We start from the raw sequence: 12062 nt of genomic DNA, 5'->3' as shown, positions 1-12062 counted from the left end.
GACCGAGGACGTATGGCACAACGTCGTCGGTTTAACAGAGCACTGGAAGCGATCGAAATCGCTTCCAGCTGCTCTAACAGTATTGCAGGCTTGCCTTGAGGTCTAGGCATCCTGCAATACTGTTCCCGAGAGTGCCGGGACCGGATTGATCACTCCCCCACGAGTGATCACTTCCGGTTTCGCTCCACGTGGAGCCCGGCAGTGTTTCAGAGCATCGGAAGCGATCGAGCACGCTTCAGATGCTCTGCTTGTGTGCTAAGTGCCTCGGTGGGTCGAGGCACTTAGTTGTAAAATAAAATTAAAAAAAAAAAAAAAAAAAAATTAAAAGCCCTAAATAGCCCCCCCCCTCCCCCTTCACTAGGCATCCAAGATGGCGATGCCCAGTGGGCCATCATGGGGCCTCTGGGGGTGTCCCTAGCCTGCCTCATCATAGGGGCAAGCTAGGGTCACCCAATCTGAGCCTTTCACCCTAAAAAAAAATAATAAAATACCCCATTTGTCTGATCATGTCAATATTTGTAAATATTGACTATGATCAGTGTGGATCTCCCTCCCTCTCCTCACTTGCCATTTTGTTGGAGAGAGAGAGAGAGAGAGAGAGAGAGAGAGAGAGAGAGAGAGAGAGAGAGAGAGAGAGAGACCTGTATTTAGCAGAGAGAGAGATTTATTTCTTTATTTGTTAAAAAATATAGAACCAAAGGGCTCTTTTCAGAGCCATTAACCCCTAGCTTGCCAGTGATCACTATATATCACTGGCAGTAGCATAGGTGCACTTTTTTTTGCTGCATTTTGCTGTCTGTGCATTTTTTTAGGGGTAAATTTTGTTGTTGTAATTTTTTAAAAACCCAAAGGCTCTTTTCAGAAACATTTAGTTAATTTAATTTAATTTTCAGAGCCACTTAACCCCTAGCTTGCCAGTGATCGCTATAAATCACTGGCAGTTGCATAGCTGTACTTTTTTGCTGTCTGTGCATTTTTTAGGGGTTAATATTGTTGTGTAATTTTAAAAAACTCAAAGGCTCTTTTCAGAAACATTTAGTTAATTTAATTTCAGAGCCATTAACCCCTAGCTTGCCAGTGATCGCTATAAATCACTGGCAGTAGCTTAGCTGTACTTTTTTGCTAGTTAATTTAGTTAATTTAATTTTTTTTAGTAATTGTTTTCTGTGACAGATACAAAAATGTCACAGAAAAGATATACAGATACTCGTCGACTTCGACCGCGTTACGTTCTGACCTTCCGGTCGTAAGACGATTTGGACGTAAGTCGGACAAAATATATGGCATGTAAATAATATGGTCTATTGTGTGATGGTTTGGGCTGACATTTCATGATTAATAATAACAATAAACACCAGAGTTGTTTTAAATTAATTCCTTTACAATACAGTATCATCACAGTATGAATAATAAAATAACCTTTACTGTACTGTACCTGTACTGTGCAAATAATAACATAACATTTACTGTGCAAATACTATTACTGTACTGACATTTACTGTACTGTACCTATACTGTACTGTAATAAAATAACATTTTTTTTTGTACTCTACCTGTAGTACTATGCAAATAATAACTTAACATTTACTGTACCTCTACAGTAGTTTGCAGGAACTTTAACACTTATTTACTTTAAACTTTAAGAAAAGTAACTGAACTTAAATTTTTCTTTACTGTATCTTTTACAGTTATATGTCATCAGAGTTATCATCTTGGTGAGTTGAGGGCTGGAGGGGTTTCAGATGCAGTGTTCTTTTCAAAAAACATGCTGAGCTTTGTTCGACCGCGTTTGTTTCTTTTCTTCCTCATAGATTTCACGATAGCCACGCACAGCTTCCTGAATTTGACGGTCACCCTTGTTAAATCTTTCAAACATTCTGGTCCATGTTTTCAAAACAGGAGGACAGCTTTATTTAGCAATGTAAAGCCTTCAGCAACCCCTTTGCAGTGAATTTCTTCTCTGGCTCTTCTTCTTTCTTTGTCTTCTTCCTCTCTCCTATTTTCCTCTGCAACTCTCTCGTGCTTCCGATTTCTATTAGATTCTTCATTTGAAAGTTCTTTTGACTCATAATCTAACAGCTCTTCTACATCTTCCACTTCACATTCCAATTCTAGATTGTTTGCAAGTCTTACAATGTTTTCTCGAATTTCATCGAGCTCTTCTCTGTTTCAAATCTCTCAAATCTGGTCACATATCGTTTTAGGGCACTTCTTCCAAATTCCATTCATGCACTTTTCTGTTACACATCCTCCCACCGCTGCTGCAATATTTTTTATGCACTGAAGAATGTTATAACTTTTTCCAAAAATCACGCAATGTTATTCATCATCAGCATCTGTAGCAGCTATGGGCTTGGGAGAATGAGGATCTGAGGTAGTATGCTTTAAACGTGGCAATTGGCCCCTTTGTCCATCGGTTGAATGAGTGGTGTTGTGTAGTGGCATATAAACCACTTTTTACATCAGGATTAAGGTCACCCAGGTGTGGTGGATGTCCAGGTGCGTTGTCTAAAATCATTAAAATTTTGAACTGGATTACTTTCCCTAAGCAATATTCACGAACTTGGGGAATGAAACAGTTAACAAACCAGTCTGTGAACAATGCCTGAGTCATCCCCGATTTAGCATTTGACCGGTAATACACCAGGCAGCGTGTGCTTATTAATGTTTGTAAATGCACGTGGGTTTTCTGAGCGATAGATAAGAAATGGCTTACAGCTTAAAACCAACAACGTTTCCTCCAAGTAACAAGCTTACCCGATCCTTGAATGCTTTAAATCCTGGCAAGGTTTTTGATTCTTGGTGAATGTATGTGCGCTCAGGCATCCGGTTTCCAGAACAGACCCGTTCATCAACGTTGAATATTTGTTCAGGTAAATACCCTCCCTCTTGGATTAATTCATCCAAAGTGTCAATGAACTTTGCAGCGGCTTCTGAATCTGCACTTGCTGCTTCTCCTGAAACCCGCACATTATGCAGGACTGAATCTTCTTCTAAAACGTTTAAACCATCCAGTGCTTGCCTGGAAATTCTCTTTGTAATCCTCACCCAGGCTTTCTCTTTAAAGTCTCAAACAAACTTTTAGCCTTCATCTGGAATTGTTAGAAGGCTTATGGGTGTACGTTTTTGTATTTGATCTTCTATCCACAACATTAATAATTCTCCATTTCATGAATGGGCCCCTTGACGTTGTTTTGTTATTATTGGTGATTTCATTGGTGCGGAACCTTTTACAGCTTCACGGTAATGCTTCCTTGTCCTTAATGATTGTGGAAACTGTGGAATGCGACAGTTTCATATCACGGGCAATCGCATTCACTTTTTTACCTTCGTCATACTGCTTTATTACTTTCATTTTTAACTCCAAATCAAGAGGCGTTCCTTTCTTTGTAGCCTCTTTTGCCAACTACACGGTACCCCGGCCTTTTGGACTGCGACATGGTCAGACCCATACAAAGGCTGCTGCTTACAGTCACTTCTCATCACACACAAGCACCGCCTTTGCGCACACAAGCACTGTCTTGCCTTTACGCACATACGCAAATAAGCATCACCCTCAGTGCGACCGATGGTCGTAAGTACCACCAGCCTTTGCGACCGATGGTCCGTAAGTACCGCCTTTCGCACACAACACAGCACTGCCTTGCCCCTTTACGCACATACGCAAATAAGCATCACCCTCAGTGCGACCGATGGTCGTAAGTACCGCCCTTGCGCGACACAAGCACTGCCTTGCCCTTTACGCACATAACGCAAATAAGGCATCACCCTCAGCGCGACCGATGGACGTAAGTACCCCCGCCTTTGCGCAACGTATCGCCTCTTCAGTGCGACCAATGGTCGAAGTACGGATGGCCGTAAGTCGCATAGGTCGTAAGTCGTACGAGTATCTGTAGTGCTGAGGAGGCGTATGCCATCCTTGCGCTCAGAGTCAGATCCCTCTATTTCTGACTCAGACCCCAATTTTGGACCCTGCCATGTGCTCAGATACAATCACTAGATGCAGTCTCAACTGATAGTGATGTACCTGCTACCCCCCCTGCCAGCCCCCCTGCCAGAAGGGAGGCGTGTTGCTGCCATTGCTGCTGAAGAGTGGGTAACGACTCATCTCCAAGGGCCAGATATCCCACCCCTTCACAGCAAATGCTGGCATAAATATAGATGTGGCAGGTTTTAGACCCCCAGCAGTTTCTGGAAGTGTTTCTGGACGATGATATATTGGGGAACATTAGTCGCCCCAAACTAATTTATATGCCCTCAGTTCCGTGCTGCAAAGCCTGGAACATATTTGGCAAAGCAGCAATGGGCCCCCATCAATGTGCCAGAGTTCAAAAAATTCTGGGCATTGACTATGCTGATGGGCATCATAAAGAAACCCTCATTCGCTCCTACTGGAGTAGTAGCCCCATCTGCTCTACCCCCCATTTTCTCCCAGACTATGTCGAGGAAGAGGTATGAAATGATTCTGCATTTCATGCACTTCAGCGACAACAGCCTGTGCCCCCCTAGGGAGCATCCCCAATTTGACAGGCTGTATAAAATCCGCCCCCTGATAACCCACTTTTCTGCCAGGTTTGCAGAGGCTTATACACCTGGAAGGAATATATGCGTTGATGAATCCCTAATGAAGTATAAGGGAAGGCTGGATTCAAGCAGTATATTCCTTCTAAAGCCTCCAGATATGGGGTAAGGAGTATAAGCTCTGTGACAGCGAGACTGGGTATACTCAGGCCTTCCGGGTGTATGAGGGAAAGGATAGCCACCTTGACCCTCCAGGTTGCCCAGAACATATGGGAACCACTGGCAAGATTGTCTGGGACCTGATATTACCCCTAATGAACAAAGGGGTATCACTTGTACTTAGACAATTTTTATACAAGTGTCCTTTTGTTCAAGCTGACTGTATTGCTTTGATATCAGTAGCTTGCGGTACAATTAAAAAGAACCGCGCAGGTTTCCCAGGGACAACTTGTACGCACCCGCTACGAAGGGGGGAGACCTCAGCTCTGCGGCCAAGAGGAGCTGTTGGCACTTAAGTACAGAGGACAAGAAGGATGTATACCTTCCTTACCACCATTCCACACAGAGAGGACGGTGGCGGTTTCTGTACGTGGCAGAGCTGAGATCATAAGGAAGCCAGTGTGCATCAGCTGCTGCAGCCCTACCTAATTATGCGGAAGACAAGGGCCTGGTACAAAAGGTTGCAATTTACCTAATGCAGATTGCAACCCACAACGCTTTGTTGTTGTTCAAAAAAGCAAACCCCAGAGTTAAAAAAACTTTTTTACAGTTTTCAGCTCCAGATTATTACTGGATTTTGTACAATGATGCACCTGCTCCCGGGTGGTGATGGGAGAGAGCAGAGTTGGGGGCTACTCTTTTTATTTTTTAAAATCCCCCTACTGCCGCAAAGCAGAAACCACCAAAAAAATGCAGAGTCTGTTACTAAGAGGGGGAAGAGAAGGGACAACCCTATATCACTGTCCTGATTGCCCCTGGACAGCCTGCACTCTGGCATTGGGGACTGCTTCAAGCGGGTACCATACAATGGTCAATTTTTAAAAAAATAAATACATTTGGTGTTATATATATATTTTTTTTTTGGTTATGTTTACGGTTAGATGGGGGTTTTTTTTTTTTACTTTTACTGTGCCAGATTTTTTACATTTCACTACTCTATTTTTTTCTAAAATTGGGGCCTGTTATTTTTTTTTAACCAAAACCCCTGTCAACCTATGCATGGGGGACATAGGTGTTCTCAGGTGCCTTGCAAAAAACAACCTGAAGTATGTTTTTTGTAATAACTTACAACAGTCTCTTCCTGAAATCATAGTCAAAAAGCAATGTGTCTGTAAAAATGAAAATTGAAAAATTACCCACCATACACTGTTCTTCAATTTTTTGGGCTAAAACGTTTGCTTCAAAGGCATCAAACACACCATATGCATTACTTGGGGTGTCAACGTTTAAAAAAATATACACTTTCATGGCAATAAATAAAAGTGGGGGTATGCGATAGGGCCCACAAACTAAAGATAGGCCTATCAGAAGAAATACTCGCATTGTTAATAACTAAAATCACAAGTCATAAATTTGTAACATAACCTCTCCCAAAATCCTGGCAAACCTATGCATGGGGGGCATAGGTGTACTCAGGGTGCCTTGCAGGAAAACAACCTGAAGTATCTTTTGCAATACTTACAACAGTCTCGTCCTAAATCATAGTCAAAAAGCAACGTGTCTGTAAAAATGAAAATTGAAAAATAACACCATACACTTTCTCCAATTTTTTGGGCTAAAACGGTTGCTTCAAAGGGCATCAAAGCACACCATATACAATACCTTGGGTGTCAACTTTTCAAATATATGCACATTCATGGAAAACAAATAAATTGGGGTAAGTTAAAAGGACCCCCCCAAAAAGACGATAGGCAAAGAAAATATGTTAAATGTGAAAAAAAAATCACAAACGCATGTCAGACATTTGGCATTGCACCCCCCAAACAAGCCACCAAACCTATGCATAGGTGGTATGCACTGAACTCAGGAGATGTTGGTGACCACATATTGGTGTCTTCTTTGGTAGATAACACATAACAGGAGCTGTGAATCCATGTCTAAAGTACAATGTATGTGAACAATAACACAAAAATATGAATGCCCAATAGTTTGGACAAAGACTATTGGTTAAATGTAGTGCATGGAAAGTGTTAAAATACTGCAATTTGAAATACCCTAGGAAGTGCAACTTTTCAAAAATATATGGTTTGATTGAGGTAAATTACATTGGCCCGGCTTCAGAAATGTCTTAAATAGGACATGGGTGCATGGGATGTGAAAATTCAAAGTGGAAAAAATGGAATGGGCTTCCTAAAAATAAGGCCTTTTAGCCCCAGAGAACCCAACACACCCCTATACATGGGTGTATCACTGTACTCAGGAGAGGTTGTTGAACACATATTGAGGTGGTTTTGGCAGTAACACATAACAGGAACTGAAAATACATGCCTAAAGTACAATGTGAGTGAAAAATAACACAAAAAAATGACTACCCAAAAGTTTGACAAGACTGGTGGTTGAATTAGTGCATGGAAAGTGTTAAAATTTCAGCATTTGAAAACCCTAGGGTGTCTACTTTTCAAAAATATATGGTTTGATGGGTGTAAATGCCATTGGCCAGCTTCAGAAATGTCCCAACTAGGACATGGTGCAAGGATGACCGATGTGAAAATTCCAAGTGAAAAACTAGAATGCGCTACTAAAAATAAGGCCATTTAGCCCCCTAGAGAAACCCGACACACCTATACATAGGTGGTATCACTGTACTCAGGAGATGTTGTTGAACACATATTGAGGGTGGTTTTTGGCAGTAACACATAACAGGAACTGAAAATCCATGCCTAAAGTACAATGTGTGTGAAAAATAACACAAAAAAAATGACAACCCAAGTTTGACAAAGGACTGGTGGTTGAATTAGTGCATGGAAAGTGTTAAATACCAGCATTTGAAATACCCTAGGGTGTCTACATTTTCAAAAAATATATGGTTTGATGGGGGGTAAATTCCATTGGCCAGCTTCAGAAAATGTCCCAAATAGGACATGGGTGCATGACCAACCGATGTGAAAATTCCAAGTTGAAAAACTGGAATGCGCTCTCTAAAAATAAGGGCTTTTAGCCCACAGAGAACCCGACACAACCTATACATGGGTGGTATCACTGTACCCAGGAGATGCTACTGAAGACATATTAGGGTGTTATTTGGCAGTAACCCTACCATTTATCAGTAAATGTATTCTTAAATTGCTATTTGTCAAAAAATCAAATTATTTTTTCCCCCCCCCCAAACTTTGGCATAGATTGGTGGTAAAATGGTTGGCATGAAAAAAGTCAGAAATACCCCAAGTATTAATACCTTAGGTTGTCTTCTTTTAAAAAATATATACATTTGAAGGGTTATTCAGGGATTCCTGACAGATATTGGTGTTACAATCGTAACTATCGCCAATTTTGAAAAACATGGTTTTGAAAATAGCAAAGTGCTAATTGTACTTATTGCCCTAAAACTTGCAAAAAAAGCAAAGAACATGTAAACATTGGGTATTTCTAAACTCAAGGACAAAATAGTAGAAACTGTTTAGCATTGGTATTTTATGGTGGTTGTAGATGTGTTAGAAATTTTGGGGCTCAAAGTTAGAAAAAGTGAGTTTTTTTTCATTTTTTCCTAATATTTTATAATTTTTTTATAGTAAATTATAAGAAATGATGAAAATAATGGTATCTTTAGAAAGTCCATTAATGGCGAGAAAAAACGGGTATAAATAGATAATTGTGTGGGTACAGTAAATGAGTAAGAGAAAATAACAGTTAAACACAAACATCGCAGAAATGCAAAAATAGCCTTGGTCCCAGATGGTCAACAAATTGAAAAGTGGCCTGGTCACTAAGGGGTTAAAGGGACACTGAACCTAATTTTTTCTTTCATGATTCACATAGAGCATGCAATTAAGCAACTTTTTAATTTACTCCTATTATCATTTTTTTCTTCGTTCTCTTGCTATCTTTATTTGAAAAAAGAAGGAATCAGCTTTTTTGAGGTTCAGAACTCTGGATAGCACTTTTTTATTGGTGGATGAATTTATCCACAATCAGCAAGGACAAACCAGGTTGTTCCCCAAAAATGGGCCGGTATCTAAACTTAGATTCTTGCATTTCAAATAAAGATACCAAAGAGAATGAAGAAAATTTGATAATAGGAGTAAATTAGAAAGTTGCTTAAAATGTCATGCTCTATCTGAATCATGAAAGAAAAAATTTGGGTTCAGTGTCCCTTTAATAAAATCTGGAATGAACAATGCGGCATGTGAACACATACTTGATACATTTTGAGGTAAGCATATAAAAGTAAAATTGAGAATTCAAATAAACTTGCAAGAAAGTAAGCTAAAGCATTCTTGTGAGGTACAAATTATGTGCTGAGGAGTAGACTGACTACATTAGAGGCACCCTCCTCACACAGAAGCTCTGTATCAAATTAATTATTAGTGATACGTTTTATTGTGTGTGTGTGTGTGTGTGTGTGTGTGTGTGTGTATGTACTTAGCTATGGATTCATATCTAAGAGAAAGATTAAAGAAGATTGTTCATTTAGCTGAATGCGATGAAATTAGTTTCCATGTATCTATGTAAAATAACCCTTAAACAGATTAGCAGATCCTGTTACAAAAATTCTGGTTGCAGCTCTCTCTCAATAAAAAAATGAATTTTAACAACTTATGTGTTCCCCACTCCCCAGACACTGGGTACAAATACAAGTATCTAACTGCACTTTGTTACCTAGGAGGTCTTAATTTACCCAAAATATTTGTTTCATTGGGGGGCACAATATTTTAGTTTCAAATTTCTATTAAAAAGGGACACTGAACCCAAATTTTTTCTTTTGTGATTCAGATAGAGCATGCAATATTAAGCAACTTTCTAATTTACTCCTATTATCAATTTTCTTTGTTCTCTTGCTAACTTTTGAAAAAGAAGGCATCTAAGCTTTTTTGGTTCAGACCTCTGGGCAGCACTTTATTGGTGGATGAATTTATCCACCAATCCGCAAGAACAACCCAGTTTGTTCACCAAATATGGGCCGGCATCTAAACTTACATTCTTGAATTTCCAATAAAGATACCAAGAGAATGAAGAAAATTTGATAGGAGTAAATTAGAAAGTTGCTTAAAATGACATGCTCCATCTAAATCACAAAAGAAAAAAATTGGGTTCAGTGTCCCTTTAAGTGAAAGGTGGAACTAGGAATGTCCTTGCAAGTGTATTTAAAAAGCGTGGAAGAATAATTTTCTTTGCTAGCTCCCCTAGTTTTAACAGAGCGTTCACACACAAAGCCCTTTTCACTTACAGCTAACCAATAATGATTACTTCAAACCCAAACTTTCTATACAGAAATTGTAAACATAAATAGCAATTATACATACATTTTGATCATGGTAAAAAAAAAAAAAATATCTGCTAGATATTATAATATTAATATATATATATATATATATATATATATATATATATATATATATATATATATATATATATATATATATATATATATATATATATATATATATATATATACACACACACACACACACTGGAAATAAAAAGTACACACCCCTGTTAAAATGTCAGATTTCTGTTATATACATAAATGAGACAAAGATAAATCATTTCCACTTTTACATGACCTATAAACTGTACAACTCAATTGAAAAACAAAATGAAATCTTTTAGGAGGAGGTAAGTAAACAAAAACAACTAAAATAATGTGGTTGCATAAGTGGGCACACCCTCTTATAACTGAAGATGTAGCTGTGTTCAGAATTAAAGGACCAGTCAACACAGTAGATTTGCATAAACAACAAATGCAAGATAACAAGACAATGCAATAGCACTTAGTCTGAACTTCAAATGAGTAGTAGATTTTTGTTCTGACAATTTTAAAAGTTATGTCTTTTTCCACTCCCCCTGTACCATGTGACAGCCATCAGCCAATCACAAATGCATACACGTACCATGTGACAGCCATCAGCCACTTACAAATGCATACACACGCTCAGTAGGAACTGGTGACTCAAAAAGTTTAAATATAAAAAGACTGTGCACATTTTGTTAAAGGGACACTCAATCAAAATTAACCTTTCATTATTGAGAGAGCATGCAATTTTAAACAACTTTCCAATTTACTTCCATTAACAAAATGTGCACAGTCTTTTTATATTTAAACTTTTGAGTCAACAGCTCCTACTAAGCATGTGCAAGAATAAGCGTGTATGCATTTGTGAATGGCTGATTGCTGTCACATGGTACGTGTATGCATTTGTGATTGGCTGATGGCTGTCACATGGTACAGGGGGAGTGGAAAAAGACATAACTTTTAAAAAATTGTCAGAACAAAAATCTACTACTCATTTGAAGTTCAGACTAAGTGCTATTGCATTGTCTTGTTATCTTGCATTTGTTGTTTATGCAAATCTACTGTGTTGACTGGTCCTTTAATGGAAGTAAACTGGAAAGTTGTTTAAAATGGCATGCTCTATCTGAATAATGAAAGTTTAATTTTGAGTGTCCCTTTAAGCAATCACATTCAAAATCATGTTAAATAGGAGTCAGTACACACCTGCCATCATTTAAAGTACATCTGATTAACCCCAAATAAAGTTCAGCAGTTCTAGTAGGTCTTTACTGACATTTTCTTAGTTGAATCCTACAGCAAAAGCCATGGTCCGCAGAGATCTCCCAAAGCATCAGAGGGATCTCATTGTTAAAAGGCATCAGTCAGGAGAAGGGTACAAAAGAATTTCTAAGGCATTAGATATACCATGGAACACAGTGAAGACAGTCATCAAGTGGAGAAAATATAGCACAACAGTGACATTACCAAGAACTGGACGTCCCTCCAAAATTGTTGAAAAGATGGGAAGAAAACTTGTCTGGGAGGCTGCCCAGAGGTCTACAGCAACATTCAAGGAGCGGCAGGAATATCTGGCAAGTACTGGCTGTGTAGTGCATGTGACAACAATCTCCCGTATTCTTCATATGTCTGGGCTATAGGGTAGAGAAGCAAGACGGAAGCCTTTTCTTACCAAGAAAAACATCCAAGCCTAGCTAAATTTTGCAAAACCACATCTGAAGTCTCCCAAAAGCATGTGAGAAAAGGTGTTATGGTCTGATGAAACCGTAGTTGAACTTTTTAGCCATATTTCCAAAAGATATATGTTTGGCGCAAAAACAACACTGCCCATCACCAAAAGAACCATACCCACAGTGAAGCATGGTTGTGGCAGCATCATGCTTTGGGGCTGTTTTTTGTCAGCTGGAACTGGGGCCTTAGTCAAGGTAGAGGGAATTATGAACAGTTCCAAATACCAAACAATACTGGCACAAAACCTTCAGGCTTCTGGTAGAAAGCTAGAGGAACTTCATCTTTCAGCATGACAACGACCCAAAGCATACATCCAAATCAACAAAGGAATGGCTTCACCAGAAGAAGATTAAAGTTTTGGAAT

Source organism: Bombina bombina, chromosome 3 (assembly GCF_027579735.1).
Source record: "Bombina bombina isolate aBomBom1 chromosome 3, aBomBom1.pri, whole genome shotgun sequence".
Classification (NCBI taxonomy): Eukaryota; Metazoa; Chordata; class Amphibia; order Anura; family Bombinatoridae; genus Bombina; species Bombina bombina.
The sequence above is the reverse complement of the archived record's forward strand: the minus strand, read 5'-3'. Positions refer to the sequence as shown.